Source organism: Myotis myotis, unplaced genomic scaffold, assembly GCF_014108235.1.
Source record: "Myotis myotis isolate mMyoMyo1 unplaced genomic scaffold, mMyoMyo1.p scaffold_m19_p_1, whole genome shotgun sequence".
NCBI lineage: Eukaryota > Metazoa > Chordata > Mammalia > Chiroptera > Vespertilionidae > Myotis > Myotis myotis.
The window spans coordinates 134309643-134332417 of NW_023416313.1; the positions used below are offsets into that span (position 1 = coordinate 134309643).

General features: G+C 35.7%; 1 protein-coding gene and 1 non-coding gene across 9 annotated transcripts in view; both read right to left on the reverse strand.

Moving 5' to 3' along the window:
• MIPOL1 (mirror-image polydactyly 1) overlaps positions 1-22775 on the reverse strand; it is a 365567-nt gene that overhangs the window by 159235 nt on the left and 183557 nt on the right. The window lies entirely within an intron of this gene.
• Positions 19340-19446, reverse strand: LOC118661244. Its single transcript, XR_004969230.1, has one exon. It is a non-coding gene; the product is annotated as a U6 spliceosomal RNA (small nuclear RNA).

The window sequence follows — 22775 nt, forward strand, 5'->3', positions numbered from 1 at the left end:
CTATCTGGTCCACTGTGTCAATTAGAGTCGCTGTTTCCCTGTTAATTTTTTGTCAGTGAAGTCAGTGGGGGTGCTAAAGTCCCCTACTATAACTGTATTTCTGTAAATCTCTTGAATAGAGTCCTGTAAAAGTTTTAAAATATATTTAGGTGCTCCTATAATGGGTGCATATATGTTCACCAGGGTTATAGTCTCTTGTTGGATTGATCTATGTGGTGACCTTTATTGTCTTTTATGATGGCTTTCATTTTGAAGTCTATTTTGTCAGATATGAGTATTGCTACCCCAGCTTTTATGCCAATACCAGGCTGTTTTGATTACTGTTCCTTTGTAGTACAACTTGATATCTGATATTGTGACCCCTCCAACTTTGTTCTTTTATATATACACTTTAAGCCTCAGAAGTCATCATTATTATTATTGCTATGAATAGACTACCTAAAGTTAATATGTTAATATTTGCCAATATATTTATGTCTTGTCTTCTAGTTTCTCTTCATTCCTTCCTAGATTTTGGTGTTAATGTTGTATTATTTTTTCATTTCCCTGAAGGACTCTGTTTACTATTTTTTCCAATGCACATCTGCAAGTGACTTATTATTCAGTTTTTGTCTGGAATATGTTTATATTTCACTTTACACTTTGAAGGGTATTAATCTGGGTATGGAATTCTACATTGGCAAATTTCCCAGAGCTCTAAAGATATCATTCTATTCTATTCTGGCTTCCATTATTTCTATTGAGAATGTGACAGTCAACCTTATTGTTTTTCTTTGACAACTTTTCTCTTAGCCTGCTCTTAAGATTTTTCTCTATCTAAAGTTAATAACTATTATATTGTGACTATGTGTGGTTTTCATTTATTTATCCTGTTTGGAGTTCTTAGAACTTCATGAATTTGTGTTTTGAAAGTCTCCATCAGTTCTAGTAAAATCCTGGCTTATTATCCTTCAATTTTTGCTTCGGTCCCCCTGAGTTAATTTCCTTCAGGGATTCCAACTACACATATATTGAGCTGTCTAAATCCCTCCTGTCTCTTCAGCTATGTTTTACTTCCCACATATTCCGTACTATGCCTGTGATTCAATTTTAAAATTTATTGTCAAACTGTTACCTAGTTTACTAATCCTTTCTTCTGTTGCTAAATCCATTTACTGAGTTGGTAAGTTCATATAGCTTGCTCTTTGGTTCTAGAATTTTTATTTGATTCTTTTTCAGAGGTCCCAATTTTCTGGTGAAATGCTAAATCTGATTATTTGTTTTCTCTTTTTTGTATAATTTAATAATAACTATTACAAAGTCCTTGTCCATCTAACTCCAACATTTGGATCAACTTTGAGTTGGTTTATATAACATGTGATTCTCTTTATTTTGGTCATGTGCTCTTATCTTTTTGTGTGCCTTGTAATTTTCAACTGAATGCCTGCCATTGTGTGGAAAATAATGATAGCAATTCAAGATATTACTTATTTAAAGAGTGGCAGCCTTGTCTACGTCTCATAGATTGAAAAGGGGGCTGATTGTTTAATTTAAACAAGAAATGTTCCGTGTAGTTGCCAGTTTGTAGCCTCTGGGTCATATAAAGGAGTTGTAAAGTCTATCCTGCTTACCAGAGAGTTTCTGTTTGTTTTTAATCTCCTAAACTGTATAGCCTTAAGTCCTGAATATGCTATTGGATGTGTGCTTGGTGGTCCCTCCCCTCAACATCATCACCCAAAACCTGCTGTTTTTTCTGTATCCCAGCAGAGATCTTATCCTATCTAATAAAAGACAAAAAGGGTAATTAACCGTACCTCTGCTATGCTTCCCATTGGCTAATCAGGGCGATATGCAAATTAACTACTAACAAAGATGGCGGCTGGCAGCCACGCAGCTGAAGCGAGCAGGAGGCTTGCTTGCTCCAGTGATGGAGGAAGCCAAGGTTCCCCGCCTGTCACAGCCCGGCTCTGAGCCCAAAAGCAGCAATGTTTCAATTATAGAAGCTAAACAAACCCCAGACACCTGCTTTCAGCTGGCCACAGCCTCAGAGCTCGGAGCGCCAGTGACGGCAACAATGTTTCAATTATAGAAGGTAAATAAATCCCAGAATAAAAAAAAAAGGAAAAAAAGGAGAGGCTGGAACTTCAGTCACCAGCCAGCCTGAAAACGGCCCTCAGCCCCTCACCCAGACTGGCCAGGCACCCCAGTGGGGACCCCCACCCTGAAGGGGGTGTGACCAGCTGCATACAGCCATCAGTCCCTCACCCAGGCTGGCCAGGTACCCAAGCGGGACCCCCACCCTGATCCGGGACACCACCCATGCACCAGGCCTCTATCCTATATAGTAAAAGGGTAATATGAAAACTGACCCTACCAGCAGAAAGACTAGGAATGACTGGTCACTACGACACACACTGACCACAAGGGGGCAGACACTCAATGCAGGAGCTGCCCCCTGGTGGTCAGTGCGCTTCCACAGGGGGAGCTCTGCTCAGCCACAAGCCAGGCTGATGGCTGCCAGTACAGCAGTGGTGGTGGGAGCCTCTCTTGCCTCCTCAGCAGCGCTAAGGATGTCCGACTGCAGCTTAGGTCTGCTCCCCGCTGGCAAGTAGACATCCTCCGAGGGCTGCTGGGCTGCCAGAGGGATGTCTGATTGCCATCTTAGGCCCAATCCCCCCGGGGAGCAAGCCTAAGCCAGCAGGTGGTCATCCCCTGAGGGGTCCCAGACTGTGAGAGGGCACAGGCTGGGCTGAGGGAAGCCCCCCCAAGTGCACAAATTTTTGTGCAAAGGGCCTCTAGTCTATATAATAAAAGCCTAAGCGACTTTTATTATATGACTGGTCGCTATGATGTGCACTGACCACCAGGGGGCAGAGGCTCAATGCATAAGCTGCCCCCTGGTGGTCAGTGCACTCCCATAGGGGGAGCACTGCTCAGCCAGAAGCTAGGCTCACAGCTGGCAAGCGCAGCGGTGGTGGGAGAAGCCTCTCCCGCCTCTACGGCAGCGCTAAGGAGCAGCGAGCAGGCGGGTGGTAAGAAGAGAGGGGGTCCCAGACTGTAAGAGGGTGCAGGGTGCAGGCCGGGCTGAGGGGACCCCCCCCCCCCGGTGCACGAATTTCGTGCATCGAGACTCTAGAATGAGTATAAAGCCAGAATTTTAAGATTTCTGCCTGTAGTAATTAACAGTTGCCTACAGGTAAAAGTAGCTGCGAAAATCAGTGCTTCTTCCACTGTCTTGGCTACTCTACTTCTCTAACAGCTCTCTGCTATCTTCAAACAAATGATATTAATTTGTCATTCTCAAAAGGTAGAAACAGAAGCTAGAGTCTTGTATTTAAAACAACAACAACAGAAGGCTTTGCCCTAGCCAGGTAGCTCAGTTGGTTAGAGTGTCGTCTTGATACAGTAAGGTTTCAGGTTCAATCCCTGGTTAGGATACATACAATCAGTGGTTCTCAACCTTCTAGCCTTTTAAATACAGTCCCTCATGTTGTGACCCAACCATAAAATTATTTTCGTGGCTACTTCATAACTGCCATGTTGCTACTGTTATGAATCGTAATGGAAATATCTGATTTGCAGGATGGTCTTAGGCGACCCCTGTGAAAAGGTCGTTTGACCACCAAAGGGGTCGCGACCCACAGGTTGAGAACTGCTGCATACAATGATCAATAAATGAATGCATAAATATGTGGAACAACATATCACTGTTTCTCTCTCAAAATTTATTTAAAAAGACAGATTTTCTGTTTTGCATGTGTGAATAAAGGATTCTAAAGAATAAAAAAATCAAGGCTTAGAAAACAGAATGTAGAATATATACCATATAAATAGATGAAAAAAGAATAAAGAAGGAACTAAATTGAGACAGTAAATGAATCCAGTTTAAAAACCACACAGATATATCCCATGCAGACCATATGACTTAGCCATAATATATATGTAGCTACATAAATATATCAGTGCATGCAGACACACACATATATGTTAAACTTGTGATTATCTTTAAGGGTTGAAAAGGTAAGGAATAGAATCTAAATTCTGTTTTACTATATCCAGCATAAATACATATTTTTAGTTATATTCTAGGTGTACCAGTTAATAATGCGGATTTTTTTCAATAGATGGAGTTATACATATGTTGATATATATATATGTGCTTTGACATGTATGCTATTTTATTGTATTGACAGCAAGCTTCAAAACTGTCAAATTTGCTGCAGGTGTTAACATCACAAATATATTTACACTTAAAAATGTCGAATTTCATGCCAAAATAAGAGCATTTGCGGGAAGTTTTAATTCATTACTTTATTATGAAGAAAAAATTATCATATACTTCGGGAAGCTTATGGTGAACATGCTCCATCTCAAGATACTTGTGAATGCTGATTTAAACTCTTTAAAAGTAATTATTTTGATGTGAAAGACAAAGAACATCCAGGTCAACTGAAAAAGTTTGAAGACCAACAATTACAAGCATTATTGGGTGAAGATGCGTGTCAAACTCAAAAACAAGTTGCAGAAAGATTAAACGTTGCTCAGCAAACAATTTCTGATCATTTACAAGCAATGGGAAAGATTTTAAAGGAAGGAAAATGGGTGCCTTATCAAATGAACGAAAGACAAATGGAAAACCGAAAAGTCATCAGTAAAATGTTGCTTCAATGGCATGAAAGAAAGTCTTTTTTACATCCAACTGTGACTGGAGATGAAAAGTTGATTTATTTTGAGAATCCCAAATGCACAAAATCATGGGTTGTTCCAGGTCAACCACCAACATCGACTGCAAGGCCAAATCGCTTCGGAAAGAAGACAATGTTCTGCATTTGGTGGGATCAGGAAGGTGTGGTGTATTATGAGCTTCTAAAACCAGGTGACCATTAATACTGATCGCTACTGACAACAAATAATCAATTTGAACCAGGCTTTGATCATGAAATGACCAGAATGTGCCAGAAGACACGGCAAAGTAATTTTGCTTCATGATAATGCACCATCACACACTTCAAAACCAGTTAAAGACACGTTAAAAGATGTTGCCTGGGAAGTATTAACCCACCCTCTGTATTCACCAGACCTTGCTCCTTCAGATCGATGGCACATGCACTTTCTGAGCAGCACTTCAAAACGTACGAAGAAGTGGAAAATTGGGTCTCTGAATGGTTTGCCTCAAAACAAGAAAAGTTATATTGGGACAGTATCCACAAATTACCTGAAAGATAGGGGAAATGTGCAGCTAGTGGTGGACATTACTTTCTTTGACTGAAGCACTTTTGATAATTCTCTTGAAATTATCATGTTTTCTTTGATTACAAAATCCGCCATTATTAACCGGTACACCTAGTATTATTATATTAGAAATAGATTTTTTGGTTTGTTTTACCATCATTCATTCTTTCTTAGTTCTTCTGTTTTTCTAAAATTTCATTTGGAAAAGCATTTGTGTTATTCAGAATTCTGCAGAGAAACACAACAAATAGAAGTCCTATGATCCACCATCCGCAAGTTGGAGACCCATGAAAGGTGATGGTGTAGGTCAGACTGAGTCTGAAAGCTTGAGAACCAAGAGAGTCACTGTTATCGAAGCCTGAGTCCGAAGGTCTAAGAAGTAAGGGAGCTGATAGAGTAAATCCCAGTCTAAGTGTAAGAGACGACCAATGCCCTAGTTCATACAAATAGAGAAGAAACAAATTCTTTCTTCCTCTGCCTTATGTTCCATTCAGACTGTCAATGGGTTGGATGATGCTCACCCATATTGAGGAGGGCAATCTGCTTTACTGAATTCACAGGTTCCTATGTTAATCTCATCCGGAAGCTCTCCCAGACACATCCAGCCAAATATCTGGGTGCCCTGTGACTTAGCCAAATGGACACATAAAATTAACCATAACACCATCCCTCCCCACCCACACTTTAAATTTAGGGACAGATCTAGATTGTCCTAAGGCAATCACAACATTTCTTTTTTTAAAAATTGAATTTATTGGGGTGACATTGTTTAATAAATTATATAGATTTCAAGTACAATTCTGTCATACATCATCCGGACATCGTATTGTGTTCACCACGCAAAATTAAGTCGTCTTCCACTACCATGTATGCCCTTGTTGCCCTCTTCTATTTGCCAACATCACTCCTTTTCCTCTGATAATCAGTATCCTATTGTCTGTGTCTATGAGTTATCCTTTTTTTTTTTTTGCTTAATCCCTTCACCTTTTAGAGCCAGCTCCCCAACTCCACTCTTCTCGGTTCTCCATTTATGAGTCTATTTCTATTTTGTTCATTAGATTCAAGTACAATCACATGGCATTTATCTTTCTCTGACTGGCTTTTTTTTCCACTTAGCATAATACTCTCAAGGTCCTTCCATGCTGTCCCAAAAGGGGAGATTTTCCTTCTTTTTTGTGGCCAAGTAGTATTCCACTGTGCAAATGTACCACAGCTTTTTTATCCACTCATCTACTCATGGGCACTTGGGTTGTTTCCCAAATCTTGGCTGTTGTAAATAATGCTGCAATGAACATAGAGGTGCATATAATTTTTTGAATTAGTGTTCCAGGTTTCTTCAGATATATTCTCATACGTGGAACTGCTGAGTCCTAAGGCAATTCCATTTTTAATATTTTGAGAAACTTCCATACTGTTTCTACAATGGTTGCATCAATTTGCATTCCCATCAATAGTGCACAAAGGTTCCCTTTTCTCCACATCCTCACCAACACTTGTTGTTTGTTGATTTATTGACAACAGCCGTTTTCACAGGTGTGAGGTGAAATCTCATTGTGGTTTTAATTTGCGTTTCTCTGAAAATTAGTGATGTTGCGCATCTTTACACATGTCAGTTGACCATCTGTATTTCCTCTTTGGTGAAGTGACTATTCAGGTCCTTTGTCCATTTTTAAATTGGATTGTTTGTTTGTTTTGGTGTTGAGTTGTATCAGTTCTTTATATAATTTGGATATTAACCCCGATCAGATGTATCATTGACGAATATGTTCTCCCATTGAGGGGGCTGTCTTTTCATTTTGTTGATGGCTTTCTTTGCTGTGCAAAGGCTTTTTAGTTTGACATGGTCCCATTTTAAAATATTTTTATTTTGTTTCCCTTGTACTAGGAGATACATTAGAAAAAAAGATTGCTACAAGAAATGTCTATGATTTTTTACTATCTGTTTTCTTCTAGGAATTTTATGGTTTTGAGTCTCACATTTAAGTCTTTATTCAATTTAGAGTAACTAAATTTGGCCACAGCAATTGTTTCAGAGATAAATAAATAAGCACATAACCCCTAGTAATTTAATCCAATTTAACAAGACTCAATCCATTATTTCTGCTTTTGATAATTTGTTTTTTTCTTCAAGACTTCAACTAGAAAGCCTCTACCTCCATATAATCTAAAAATTAAGCAAATGCACAGAGGAAAACAAATAAAATCCTAAAATAGAACAAAAACCTTTTGAGTTCTAAGCAAGACTCTATTGAAGTTAAAAAGAAATGAACTACTGCCACACACAAAATGGATTTACCTCAAAATCAGAGTGCTAAAAAAAGCCAGACACAAAAGAATATATACTATATGATTCCATTAACATTCACTATAAACTTATACTAACAAAAAGCAGATCAGGGGTTACCTGGTAGAGGGATGAACAGTTGGAAAGCAGAACAATCTTTTGGTGGGGTGATTGAAATGCTGTCTTTATTATGGTGGACACATCTGTCAAAATGAATTAAACTGTATACCTACGATGGGTACATTATTGTATCTAAATTATACCTCAATAAAGTTGACTGAAATAAAAGTTAACAACTGAACAAAAAGTAATCTCTGGGAGTTAGCCCTATCCTTGGCCTTTTATATGTGTGAATATGTTTTATATTTGCTTTGGCAATTTTGAGTATGGTTTTCTGACCCTTGAAACAAACAAACCCTATCTGAGACAATTCCATTAGGTTCACAAAACCTACTATGGTAATCAAAAGTACTAATACATTTTGGAAAGACAGTCAATAATGGCTGAACAAAAAGGCTTACAGATGATTAATGACAGCTCTCTTTTAAACATGATTTTCCAATAATTCTGATTAATTCAAGTTTTATTTTTAATCTTTTCTAAGAAAACAGTTCAACAATGTTTCTACAGCTATTGCATTGTTGCCCTAGCCGGTTTGGCTCAGTGGGTAGAGCGTCAGCTTGCGGACTGAAGGATCCCAGGTTCAATTCCGGTCAAGAGCACATGCCTGGGTTGCAGACTCCATCCCCATAGGGGGCGTGCAGGAAGCAGCTGATCAATGGATGGATCCAAGCTGATCAACTGACTGGGAATGGAACTCGAGGCACTGGTATGTGGGCGATGCTCTAAACGCTGAGCAATAGGAAATTTAAACACCTAACAGTTCAAGATTCAGAAAATCTGCCATATCTGTGTACAGATATATTAGAGAAGATGAAAGTGTGATTGAGACACATACATTGACTTTTTGTAAAGGAATTATAAATCTTATATAACACTATAAAGTGACTATACATGAATTATGCAGAAGCTTAAGTCAAGAGATATATACTCCTCACTAATGAGAATTACTACCAGGATCAAACTGACACACCCAGTAGAAACTGTGTTACATTTCATGATTTAAGATAAGCAATTTGAGTTTCTCGAAACAAATGGGCTCACAGACCTGAGAGTGTTTTTTCCCCTCTTACTTCCTCATCAGTAGTCCAGAGATGAATGAAAATGGAAGACTTTAAATAAAATTATTCTTTTTCTCAGTGGTATCATCTGATCAAAACAGTTCTTCTGATTTATGTTAAACTATACACAATACAGTAATATTACAAATCCTTATTAAACTATTTTAGTTGTCATATAACTTATGCCACTTAAAATCATTCTACTGCATTTCCTATGTTGAAAACACTTTTTACTTTTTTAAAAATTTTAAATCAATTTTATTAAAACACATGTACAAATATACAAATAGGTCAAATAACACCCAAGCCTGAGAAGGCTGCAATCTTTTTTAAAGAACTTAATAGTCCCCAAAAGCAAAAACTTGTTGCTGCTTCAGCTCACAATACCAGCCCTCTGCAAGCAGCAACACTATCACCAGCAAACATCTTATGGCCACATTTTATGGGTGTTGGAGATTCACTGAGCAGTGAGCCACAGCCCTGCCCTCTAGGAGCTTACAGTGTAGCTGGAGAGAAATGAAACATCCAGAAAGACACAAAGTCCACACATCTATCACAACAAAAGCAATTACTGGCAAAAGTCATGACATGTTTTAACAAATGGACCGTAAGAATATTTTGGCAATTATGCACTACATCAAGTTTCAACCTGATGTATTTTTCTCAGGTTTTCATTTTCTTCCAGGTGATACACATTATTATTATATATCATTCCTTTAGGGTCGTGGTCAGCAAACTGCGGCTCGCAAGCCACATGCGGCTCTTTGGCCCCTTAAGTGTGGCTCTTCCTAAGCCTTAGGAGTACCCTAATTAAGTTAATAACAATGTACCTACCTATATAGCTTAAGTTTAAAAATTTGGCTCTCAAAAGAAATTTCAGTCATTGTACTGTTGATATTTGGCTCTGCTGACTAGTGAGTTTGCCGACCACTGCTTTAGGGTACAGTCTGCAGCTGAGCATTATCCACTGGATGTCAACATCAAAATTATTTAGTTTTTGAAGTGGAATATCATCTTTTGCAGCTTTTATGTCATAATATTAGTTGAATTTATTTTCAAAAATAATAGAGTAGGTACATTGTAAATTGCTTCAGTCTAGACAAATAAGATAATTATAGCTTGCATTTCAAGTCTATTGAGGTGTCATTGTTCAGGGCAATGACATATGTGTAGCCATCATAGACTATGAAGTATACTGTTAAAATAGTTTTCATATTTAAAGATGGTAAAATCAATGATTGCTTTTTGTTCAATACCTAAAATGGTAATTAGTACTAAGTGCTTACCACTTTATTTGAATCAGTGATTCTGTGATATATTAGATTAACAACTTTCTGAACAATTAACACCTAAAGAAACTAAGACCTAGAATAGGGTTTCTTAATCTGGGGCACATGGATGAACTTGGGAGGGGAAAAAACTCCTTGAAACTATATGCAAATCTTTGTGTATGTGTGTTCTTCTAGGGAGAAATTTAAAAATTTACACTGGTTTCTCAAAAGGGTTTCAAAACACGAAGTGTTAAAAACCAGTTACATGGAGAAATAAGGAGCACCAATCTCTTATCAAAAGAGAATTATTCCTTTTACACATTAACTAGGCTTGAAATTAACTGTAATCTCATGGAAATGACTTACTATATAATCAAGAATTTGAATATAAAAGAAACACATCACAGAATATAAGGTAACTGGCTTCTGTCTCTAATAAAAAATTAAGAGGTCTGAAAACAAAAAATAAAACAAATAAAAAACCTAAATTTTATTAAACGCAAGTGTCATAGCTAGGAATAGCTCAATTTTAAAAATAATGAAGCTTAATTAATATGTAGGTTTCATTTGAATCTTATAAAAATATAAGAAATGTAGAAAATAATTTTTTCAAAAGTACATGTCTATAAATTGGAAACAGTGACTACTAAGCAAGGATACGTAAATTGAAACCTCAACCTATATACGAACTTACATATATTAGCCTAAAGGAAAAATTACATTTGTAGGTTTATAAAAATGCTTTAAAATCCCTATAAGACAAAAAATATAAATATGAAAAGGATTTAGAAATTCCTACTAGAGTATAAGAAATTAACAAAATAATATAATAAATGGCAGGCCAGGTTCATTTCTCTCCAAAAAGGTATTTAAATTTTCCCTTTCATTTTTTTTTTACAAACTTCTTTAAATTATGAATTAAAATACATCTGTACAATAAAACGTTTTCACCGTTTTTTTCTAGTTAGTGAACAAAAAGCAAAACACACATTTATAAATAAATGGCTGTTATATTATAATCACAGATTATAAAAATCGTGCATAATCTTATTCACACATGTAAGTCCATGAAGAGATAAAATGTATAAGAGAAGTAAAATATGCTTGCAACAGAAAACTGAAGTATAAAGTTTGGCTCTTTTTCTGTATTATAAAAACCCAGCCATCATGAAGGCTTGTGCCATTCTCAGGCCACTTTCAGGCAGTCTGAAAAGCTGGAAAGTAAACACAGGTGTTTTAAACCTGGAGCTGCTGTCAGGGACAACCACAAACACCCTCACCTCCAAGTGGCAACGCCTCTTTCCCGCCCTCTGTGTGTTAAAGCAATGCCCAGGAAAGAAAATGTCAAATGTTTCACCTTTCAACACCTCAAAATAAGTAAGAGCTTAAAGTATTGTTTTGCAAATCTCCAGCAAATAGGTAATTTTTTTCGCTACTTTTAAATGAGGCCAATTAAATATTAATTGCATAAAATAAAAAGTTGAATTTCTGAAAGAATTACCACCAGCTCCAAATTGATATCCCTCGTTCCACTGTATTATTTAGCCTTTTCTTTAATTTCTAAGAGCAAAATCTTTTGTTTAACCACAGGTAGATTGTTTATTCTGTCATGGAGTTTCTACAGAAAGTATCTGATCTGTTCCTGTAAGTATTTTTAAAATTTACCTTTATTGTTGAAAGTTTCACAGATGTCCCCTTTCACTCCCCCACTGATGCCCACCGCCCCGCTAAGTTTTGGCATATGCCTTAGAAATAAACAAGATTTTTTTAAAAAAAAAAGTAGTCAAAAACTTTGGTTACCATTCAAGGAAAGATTTAGACTTAGAAAAATTCAAAACTTATTCTCTTCATGGATACTTAAATAGAGGTAGAAATTGTTTACGGGGGGAGGAGGGGAAGCAAAATAATTTCCAAACTGCTCTAGGCATGGAACTCATATTCATAAATGGAATCAATATTCTAATATTAAAATCATTTAGTTCTTATAATTATATAAAACAGCACCCCCACCAAAGCATGGATAACATTCATTAACAATTGATTCATTAACTAACTAGTGAATATAAAAACCAAAGTGAATGAATTTTTTATATTTTACCATAATCATCAAGAAACAGGTGCTGTTTAGAGAATGGCCACGTATCTATCAGTTGCCAAATTAATCTTGGAGGTTATTTTGGGGGGTTTAATCCCACCCTCAGAACTCCACAATATTCTTTTGTACAATTCCTATAAGAACTGCACTGTGAAATCATATGTGTGTATTTGATTATTCATAATAAAAAATCAGTAGTTTCTCATTGCTCTGTTTTTTTTTTTATAAAGAGAGATATTTGCCTTTCAAAATGAAAAAACTAATTAATCATCAGGTGTAAAAAATTATGAGTAAATAACATTTTTATATTAATATCTACAGTTCTTCAAAAACTTCAGATATTTTATAATTTGCTCTAGTATTACCTTTTTTCAAACTGTAAAAAACTAATATCAGAGCTGCATGATATTTAGCTAATCAGAGGCAATCAACTGTAAATGAGAGAAAAGCAAATAAAATTTTCCATCTTGTTCAGATCCACCCATGAATTGCTTCAACTCACATGTGAAGGACATTATATGGCATTAAAAGATAAAATAATAATGTTAAGTTGTGACATAAGCCAACAAAGTAAAGAAATTTAGAGTTAAGTTTGACAGTTCTTAACTGAGTCCACTGTACTTTGATATTACAACACATCCATGATACCTACAGGCACAAAGGAGCAAGGAAAGGGCAGTGTGTCAGCCTTTGATGTTAATTTCCTTGCTTTTGTTGGTTTATATTACCATCGAATATTACGTAAACAATCCGTTTCTAGGCAATTTAGCTTTTCCTCTAACATGATGAGCTGAGTTTGTTTGGACGCTAAGTTTCTTTCAGCATATAATAATCCAGTTGGACAACCACAGCAACAAAAGCCCATTAGAGAATGCCATTGAAAAATTTAATTTGCAAAAATGGAAGATTATACAATATTTACTTAACTGGAAAGAATACTATCACATATATTTTATAACCTTTCAAAAAGTGAAGGTAATTAAGAACATAATTTATTAAACAATAAATGGTTTGTCTTAGAATTTTGGGGGCTTATTAGTAATTCTTTCTTGGTCTTTCTAAAAATTATTACCTAAACAACATATGGATCTAGATTTAAAAAAAACAAACAATATAAGTAACAAGCAAAAGTTAGACTGAAACAACTATTTAGAGTAAAAAGTGAATTTTTGAAGAGGTACTCCAGAGTTAAAAGCTGATCATCATATAATGGAGCAAAAGTATAGTGGACAAATGTACATTTTGATCACTGTGATCATGACTTAACTTCACTATCCTCTTATTCTAGTAAAAACAGTCATTCTAGTATTTAAAAAATAATTTATGTAATATTATTCAATTTTAAAAATTGGAACTTTTAGAAAGAAGGACAGAATTACTATATATTTTCAGAGTAAAGTGTATGAAAATGATTCTGGACTTCAAATAGCAAGGATGAAAAGGAAATGAAGATTTAATTAAATGGTCCTCAACTACAAATAATACTGGAAACAAGATACTGGATTGGAAATGCTTCTATGGAATATATAAAACAACACAGTATAATTTTGTGAAATTATTACATAGAAATACAAAATAATATAAGTATCATCCAGATATAATTATGGTTGTGCAAGATTTTAAGTTAATATTTTCTAAAGAAAGGGTTACAAGTTAGTAAAACTCCTGAGGCTGCTATTTATTTCTGAAAATGCTCAAAGATTTTTCAAGACTTTGAAATGTATTCTAAAATACATATTTAATATAAATATACAAGAATAAAAACATTGGTGATATGCTTTTTTGTACTGAACTTTAAATATTAAGCAATAAATTATAGCATGTTTTAAAATGTGCCTATGAGTCACCAGGCAAGAATGACTTTTCAAGATGCCTATTTTTGTTTCAGTTAAAATTAAAATCCATGCTGTCTAATCCTTGGAGTCAATTTGTAATTAAGGGGATTTGATGAGAGACCAGGCGCGGAATTAATGATAAAATTTAATATGTTTTAATGCATCAGCATAACAGAAAAACTAACCAACACTGAACAACACAATAAAGTCATTTTGGTGTAGAGAGCATAGTATAACTATGTAAATTTGTGAATGTTAGCTTTAAAATAAATAAATAAATGTACATGCTAAAGTTCTGTAGATGCATTACTAAAAACTGTATGTCTGAAAAAACAACAACACTCATGTCAAAAATGCTACTAGAATATTGTTCGGTACAGAAAACCACATTGTTAAATGTAGTTACTTTTATTGGGAATTTTATGTAATCTCTATTGAAGGACTTAACTGTTTTACATTGTCATGCCTCAAATCAGAAATATTTTTACTTAGTAGTCAAACTAAATTAATTGAATTTTATAATCTAAAGTTTGTTTCCTAAAATACATATATTTTTAGTTTAGAGATAACATGTACATTTTTAAAATCCACCAAATTAAGTTTCATAGTATTTTAAATAATGATCTGGATTTTTCACAGTATTAATACAATGCAATTCATGAGAGAATTTAATGTATCACTCCCAATCACCATAGCCTTGTGTAGAATTTGGTTACTGTAAATGCTAAAAATGAAAGAGAAAAATTTCACTTGGCCAGCATTCTCTCTGAAGCCTCATTCAGCTTACTCCCAAAGTACCAAAAAATCACTTTTAAAATAACATAAAACTGATAACCCACCAAAATACTGACACCAACCCAACAAAGAAATCAAGTAAAAATTTAACCAGAACTAAAATTAAAAAGCACAATTAGTAAAAAAGCAAATTATTTTCAGAAACAAAAAACCCATAGGAATAAAAGTTTAGGGAAGTATTTTGTTCCTTTTTTTCTTCCAAATACCAAGTCTATGTCAGCAAGTTTTCAAATTCAGTATAACGTAGTCTAATTCACTTGGCTTCGGTCAGGCTTAGATTTATTATTTTGAAAACATCTTTTGATGATTCTAATATATGCCTCTGTTAAGAATCAATAACCTATACTCATCACCCACAATCAATCAAGTGGGCCTTTATTCCTTTTAAAGGTATCCAGAGTATCGTTTTCAACAATGTATTATGACTATATGCTCTTCTACATCTTCTTGGTGGCTATAATACCAAAAATCAATAGGTCAGGAAAAAAGGGGAGGAGATAATAAAATGAGAGCTGAAGGCCGGGGGAAAGTACTGTTGATGTGAGCAGAAATGGGAAAGATCTGGGAGGAAGTCCTGGGAGCACTGAGAATTGTTCACATTTTCCATTTCTTTTCAATTCAGTGCTAATTTTGTTATTCAAACAATTTCATTCTCCCACCCAAATCCCTCGCCAGACAACAAGAGTCCTCTTGACTGTGGCCAAACTGAAGACAGGTATTATATGGGCAAAGGAAGTAGGGCAATAGGTTATGAAGAGCATTTTAGTCAGAGGAGACACCAGGCCCAAAGATGAGGTGATTCAAACCACTGAGAAAAGGTTCCAGAATCTGTCTAAATCCAGCTCACAGAAAGATAGATCTGCCTGGTATGCTTAAAATTCAGTCTCCTACTGAAAGTTTATGCCTTAATTCAAGTATTCATTTTGATTAATTTTGGGGCAAATTACAAAATGTATAAGACAGGAAAGAATGTAATATAACTTTATATTGCTATCATTATATATCAAACTAAAAACCCCAACTTCCTAAAATAATATTATAAAATTAAAAATTAGAAAAATGTTAGTAACTAATGTTAAGAGAAATTAAATGTAAATATTTACAAGTATTACATTTGTGGTTTGCCATGGATAATCCCCACAAAAATTTCCCACAGTAATTCAGTATTCCTTCTGTTTAAGAAGTTATAGTTCACAGTTGTTTCATCTGAACCTCATCAGTTTTTAATGTGTCTTGATGGACTTGAACTTAAACAGGCTTTGATTATTTGGCTATACCTGGTGCTATAATCTACAGAGCTACCCTTCAATGTAATTAATTGTTCATTTCAGAGAGCCTATAATGAATGCTGTCATAGCAATTCCCCATTTGGTATGCAAAGACTATAAACCTGGTCTAACTGAGAGTCTTGCTTATAAAGAAAGACTCTGTCAAGAAAAAAATTTATTGTCTAGAAAATGAAGTCTGGCATGGGAACAGAAAGCTGTTAGGAACAAGGACAGAATCTCCATTTCCCATGTTCAAAATTCATGTTTTTTAAATCCATTGGCTCCAACGTTTCCTACTGGCTCCTTCATAATTTCAGACTGCACATGGCCTATAGCACACTACCTGGCCAGCCTACCTTAATTTTGCTCAGCATTCAAAACTTACTGACTCATACCTTCCTAGTTTCCCAATCCAACTATTAAATTATTACCTGACTTACCAATTTCTTTGAACCAGGACATAGAGGTTGTCACTAGATAGCTTTGGGTTAGACGGCCACACATCAGCTTTCTAATAAAAGGAGAATGGTCGATGGAAGATTTGACTCTGGGTGGTGAGCACATAATGCAATATATAGATGATGTATCATAGAATTGTACACTTGAAACCTATATAATTAACCAATATCACCCCAATAAATTTAATTTAAAAAAGAATGGTTGAGAAAATGTTAGACTGTCATAATATAGATGAAACAGTACTATATAGAAAATAGAAGAGATTTAAATAGTAAGAGAATTATCTACAATCCTGTGATACCAAATCTAGTATCTTGGAAATCTTGTATTAGAGGAAATAGGAAGCTTTCCTAACAAAATATACAGAACACCAAAATTGAGTTAAGAAATAAAAAACTAGACATACATATTAAAACAAATGAAACATCTTTAAAAATTCATATTATAAAAAGGCATCAAAATATATGATTTTAAAACTGGATTCTAATTTCAAGTAAGATCATTCCAATTCAATTTAAACTCTTCAAGACCATAGTTAAAGGTAGAAATTTATGTAATTTATTAAGCTAGTAACATTAGCATCAAAAGTGCTCATTACATAATCCCATCATCTTTGCAGAAAAAGGAGGAGGGGGAGGCAGGAGAGGGTAAAGAGGAGATAAATGGTGATGAAAAGAGACATAACTTTGGGTGGTGAACACATAATACAATATACAGATGATATACTATAGAACTATATGCCTTAAACCTATATAATTTTATTAACCAATGTAACCCCAATAAACTCAATTAATAAAAGACAAAAACAAGGACTCATAAGTCTTGATGCCATACCTACTACAAAGTTACAGTAATCAATATAGTGTGATACCTACTTAAGAATACATATACTAGATCAATGGAATAGAACTGAGAGTCCATAACTAAAGTCATATTTATAGTCAGTTGACTTTTGAGAAGGAAATCAAGACAATTCAATGAAGAAAGAATAGTCTTTTCAAGAAATGGTCTAGGGTTCTCAACATGTGGGTCGTGACCCTTGAAAATACATCCTGCATATCAGATATTTACATTACGAATCATAACAGTAGCAAAATTACAGTTATGAAATAGCAACGAAAATAATTGTATGGTTGGGGGTCACCACAACATGAGAAGCTGTATTAAAGGGTCGTGGCATTAGGAAGGTTGAGAACCACTGGAGAGTCAACTGTATTTAGTTATCCAAATGTAAAAAAAAAAGCACTTTGACCCATGCCTTACACAATATCCCCAAATTAATGCAAAATTGATTATGATATAAATGTTAGAGCTAAAACTATAAAACTTCTAGAAGAAAACATACATGTAAACTTTGTAACTCCAAGTTAGGCAAAGCCTTCTCAGATCAGCACCAAAAGCATGCCATTAAAGGACACCTTTAAAAAAGTGAAGGCAATGACAGAAAGGGAAAATTATTTGATAATCTTATCTATATAATAAAAGCCTAGGAGACCATTAGGGCAGAGCGACCAGAATGACTAGTTGCTATGATGTGCACTGATCACCAGGGGGCAGACACTCAATGCAGGAGCTGCCCCCTGGTGGTTTATGTGTTCCCACAGGGGGAGCGCTACTCAGCCAGAAGCTGGGCTTATGGCTGGCGAGCGCAGCGGCTGTGGCGGGAGCCTCTCCTGCCTCCACCACAGCATTAAGGAGCCATGAGCTGAGCAGTAAGGAGCAGTGCGCAGGTGGGCAGTAAAGAGCGAGGGCTCCCAGACTGTGAAAGGGTGCAGGCCAGGCTGAGGGACCCCCCACACACCGCTCCAGTGCACGAATTTCATGCATCGGGCCTCTAGAATCTAATAAGGGACTTATATACAGAATATGTAAAGCAATTTTTTAAGTTATGAAAAGACAAATAACCCAATTTATAAATGGGAAAAAGATCTGAATGGACATTTCTCCAAAGAAGATGCACAAATGGCCAATAAATGCATGAAAAGATGGTCAAGATTAGTCATTAGGGAAATGCAAATCAAAACCTTAGTAAGACACCACCTCACTCCCAATAGGCTAGCTATAATAAAAACAACAGACAGTGCTGGCAAGAATGTGGAAAATTCTGACCTTTATACATGGCTGTTGGGAATGTAAATGGTGCAGCCATTTTGGAAAACAGTATGTCAATTTTTCAAAATGCTAAACATAGAGTTACCATATGCCTAGCAACTCCACTCTTATGTATGTAAAACGAAGGGAAATGAAAACATATGTTCAAATAAAAAATTATACATAAATGTTCCTAACAGCATTACTTATAATAGCCAAAAAGTGGAAACAATCTAAATGTTCATCAACTAATGAACTGATAAACAGAATACAGGGGATTATACATACACACACACACACACACACATATACATATACATATATAAATATTATATCAATAAAAAGGAATTAAGTACTGATATATGCTATAACATGAATGAGCCTTGAAATTTCCATATGCCCACTGAAAGGAGATAGCCATGAAGGACCATATGTTGTATGACTTCATTTATATGAAATATTCAGAAAAGGTAAATCTGTAGAAAGCAGGTTAGTGATTGATTGAGATTGAGATGGATAGTTGGGGGAATGTGTATAGGATATTTCAGGTGGATATGAAAATGTTCTAAAATTAGATTGCAATGATGGTTGAAAACACTATAAATATACTGAAATGGTACACTTTAATAAATGAATTTTATGGTATACAAATATGTATTAATAAAGCTGTAAGGGGGGGGCAATGGGGGAATAAGGACATATATGTAATACCTTAATCAATAAAGAATTTTTTAAAAAAAAGCTGTAAAATGCCAAAAATTACTGAGGAACAAAGGACCAAGAAAAAGCCAATAAAAATAAATAAAAAAATATGAGGGGAAAAAACCAAATATATATATATATATATTTTTAAATATTGAACGCCTCCTGAATTTGCATGTCATCCTCACGCAGGGGCCATGCTAATCTTCTTTGTATCGTTCCAATTTTAGTATGTGTGCTGCCAAAGCGAGCACTATATATATTTATTTAAATTCAAACACACACACACACACACACACACACACACACACACACACACACACATATCCTGAACATATGAAAAAAATTCACACTCAGCTTAGAGAAATACAAAAGACAGCAACAACAAATCTTGATACAGTACAAAAAAAAAAAACCCTCTAGGTTAATTTCATTTATATTAAGAATGTGAACTCTGGAGACAGACTGCCTCAGTTTAGATCTGACCAATTATTATGTCCATAACAGTGTTCAGCTAGTTAACCCATGTTCCTCAGTTTCATCACCCATAAAATTAGGAATAGTTGTGCCTCCTACCTCATAGAGTCACTTTGAGATTGAAATACTGTAATCTATATAAAGCATTAGGACTGTGTCTGGCATTCAGTAAGTGCTATCAGAAGGTATTCTATAATAAATAAAACTTAAATTAATAAAAATAAAAATTAGTGACATGAAAACAGTGACAAATCAAACCCAACGGTTTATTCAAGGAATTGTTCAACATCAAGAACTCAATAAAACTGTTATACCTATTAATAAAAACTTAAAAAATATTTCTAGAAAGAAACTACTTAAATATGACCAAACAACATTTATCAAAATCCAATAGTAGATGTAATGCCTATGCCTAGGATGCAAAAAGCTTGAACAACTGCATGTTACCAATATGAAAAACCGAATACAGCACAAGGTCATAACTTTTCTCAAGCTCATTAGAGAGCTAAGCTCACAGGAAAACAAAACAGTCTTAATTTCAGGGAAGGATAAGGCTCCAAGGAGAAATGGAGATTTGCATTTACTGGTAGGCTCTTTCCCACACATCTCCACTAGGTGCCCATGGGAAATATCAAGGGCAGGGTAGGAGACCAGAGATGGCTTCCCTCCCTGAGGCATGCAGGCAGAGTGTATGGGGGAGGGGACTGCTGCTGCTGTGGAAGGAGAAAAATCCTCTCCCCTCCCCCTGGCAGACTCTTCTGTGAATACAGCAAAAGCCAAGTGTAGCTGAAAAGGGGCAGCAAAACCCTCAGGGCACAAGAAAACCACACTGTTTGGAAACCAGAGAAACAAGAACTCCCTCTATCTGTGGGTAAGAGGCAGGATATAGACCTGGGTCCAATATACTGTGCCAATACTACTAGATAGCATCTATAAGTGGGAGAAGGGCAGGAAACTGTCCTATGTAATACCTGCCACAGATACAAGTGGGAGTTTGGCTGCCAGGGAAAGAACTCTGAGAAGCCCCCCAAAGAGACTGTCTTAAGATTGAGACAGAGAACTCCTAGTCCTCCAAAACCAGACTATAAAACAGAATTCTCCTGCTGGAAGGGCAAGAATGCAACATCTGCATCCTCTGAAGTTCAAGCACATAGAGTCAACTGGAAACCGAGGATGAAGCATGAACACTAAGAAAAACTCTCCAGCACCTAGGCTTCCATCTGAGCATAAGGCATCAGCACCTGTTACTGGAACAACGTGAAAACTATGATGCATGGGCAGGAACCACAGCTATAACAAAACCCAAATCCAGCTCACCTTCTGTGTGGTTCAACTCAGTGCTCACACTATGGGCCTAAAAGGAGAACCACAGGTTTATTCACAGTGTCCATCATTCGATAAAAAAATAGGAGACACATGAAAAGCAAAAGCAAAAAAAAACCAAAACAAAACCAAAAACCTGTCAAATGACAAAACAATCATAAAACCAGACTCAGAGATGACCCACATATTAGAACTATCAAACTCTGACTTTACATTATGAAGGAAAACAGAGTCTCATGGCAAATGCCAAGCTATTTTGTGTAATGTAAAATCCATTCTTACTAAAATTATGTGAGAGACAGGGATATCCACTATTATAATCCCTAGTCAAGATTAATTGGGCAGGTCTATGAACTGTGGGAGGAGAAAGGTGCACATTATTAGTTTTCTATTTTCACTAGCTATGGTGAACATGCATACTTTTTAAAAATATATTTTTATTGATTTCAGAGAGGAAGGGAGAGGAAGAGAGAGACAGAAACATCAATCATGAGAGAATATCACTGACCAGCTGCCTCCTGCACACTCCACACTGGGGATCGAGCTCAGAACCTGGGCATGTGCCCTGACCAGGAATTGAACCAGCGACCTCCTGGTTCATGAGCCAATGCTCAACCACTGAACCACGCTGGCTGGGCAACGTGCATACTTTTAAATAACTTCTTATTTTGAAATAATTCAAGACCCACAAGAACTTGCAGAAAGTGTTCCTGTGTAGCCTTCAATTAACTTCTCCCAGTGATGACATCATATACTAGTATGTACCACAGTATATTGTCAAAACCAGGAAATTGACATTGGTACAATGTCAGATATTGACCTTATTTGAATTTCATCTGTTTTTACATTTTCCCTCCTGTTCTCCCTTCCTGGTATGTAATTCTATGACATTTTAAAATTACAAAATTGAAATACAGAAGTGTTACCACACTATAAAGAAACCTCCTATTACCCTTTAACTGTCATACCCTGTTCTACACCCTAACTCCAAAAAACCAATGATCTTTTCTCCATCAAAATGATTTTACCACTTTGGGACTTTTATATAAATTGAATCATATAGATACAACCCTTTGAAATTTATGTTTCTCATCCAGCATCGTGCCCATGCGAAGCATCCAGGTTGTACATATCAGTCAATTGCTCCTTTACATTGCTGAGTAACAATCATTCACTGTGTGTATGTTGATCCACTGAAGGATATCGGGCTTCTTTCTAGTTTGGGGCAATTGCAAGTAAAAGCTGCTATGAATATTTCCGTATATGATTTTTGTCAACATACATTTCTTTGGGATAAAACCCAACAATGCAATAGCTGGGTTGTGCGGTAGTGCATGTTTATAAGAAATTGGCAAACTGGCTCACAGAGTGGCTGCATCACTTTGCATTTCCCCAGCAGTGTATGAGAGATTCAGTTTCTCCACATCCCATCAACATTTGGTATTAAGGGTATATGCGTCTAGCCATTCCAATAGGTGTGAGGTGGTAGCTCACTGTTGTTTTAAAGAACATGTAAATTTTAAAACAGATATTTATTTTTTTGAAGTTTTAAAAATAATAAAATTAAAATGCAAGATTTATGGGTCCTTTGTCAAATATTCTGCTTCAGTAACCCTGAAATCGAGGTCAGGAATCTGAATTTAAATGTCCATACTGTTTATTCAAGTACTCTGCTTCTGGAAACTATCCTGAAAAAATAACTTACAGTCTTTAAAAATTTAACTTTCATGTATCCTTATCCTTTCTTGGGAAACTATTAGATAATATGCTCTATCAAAATGAA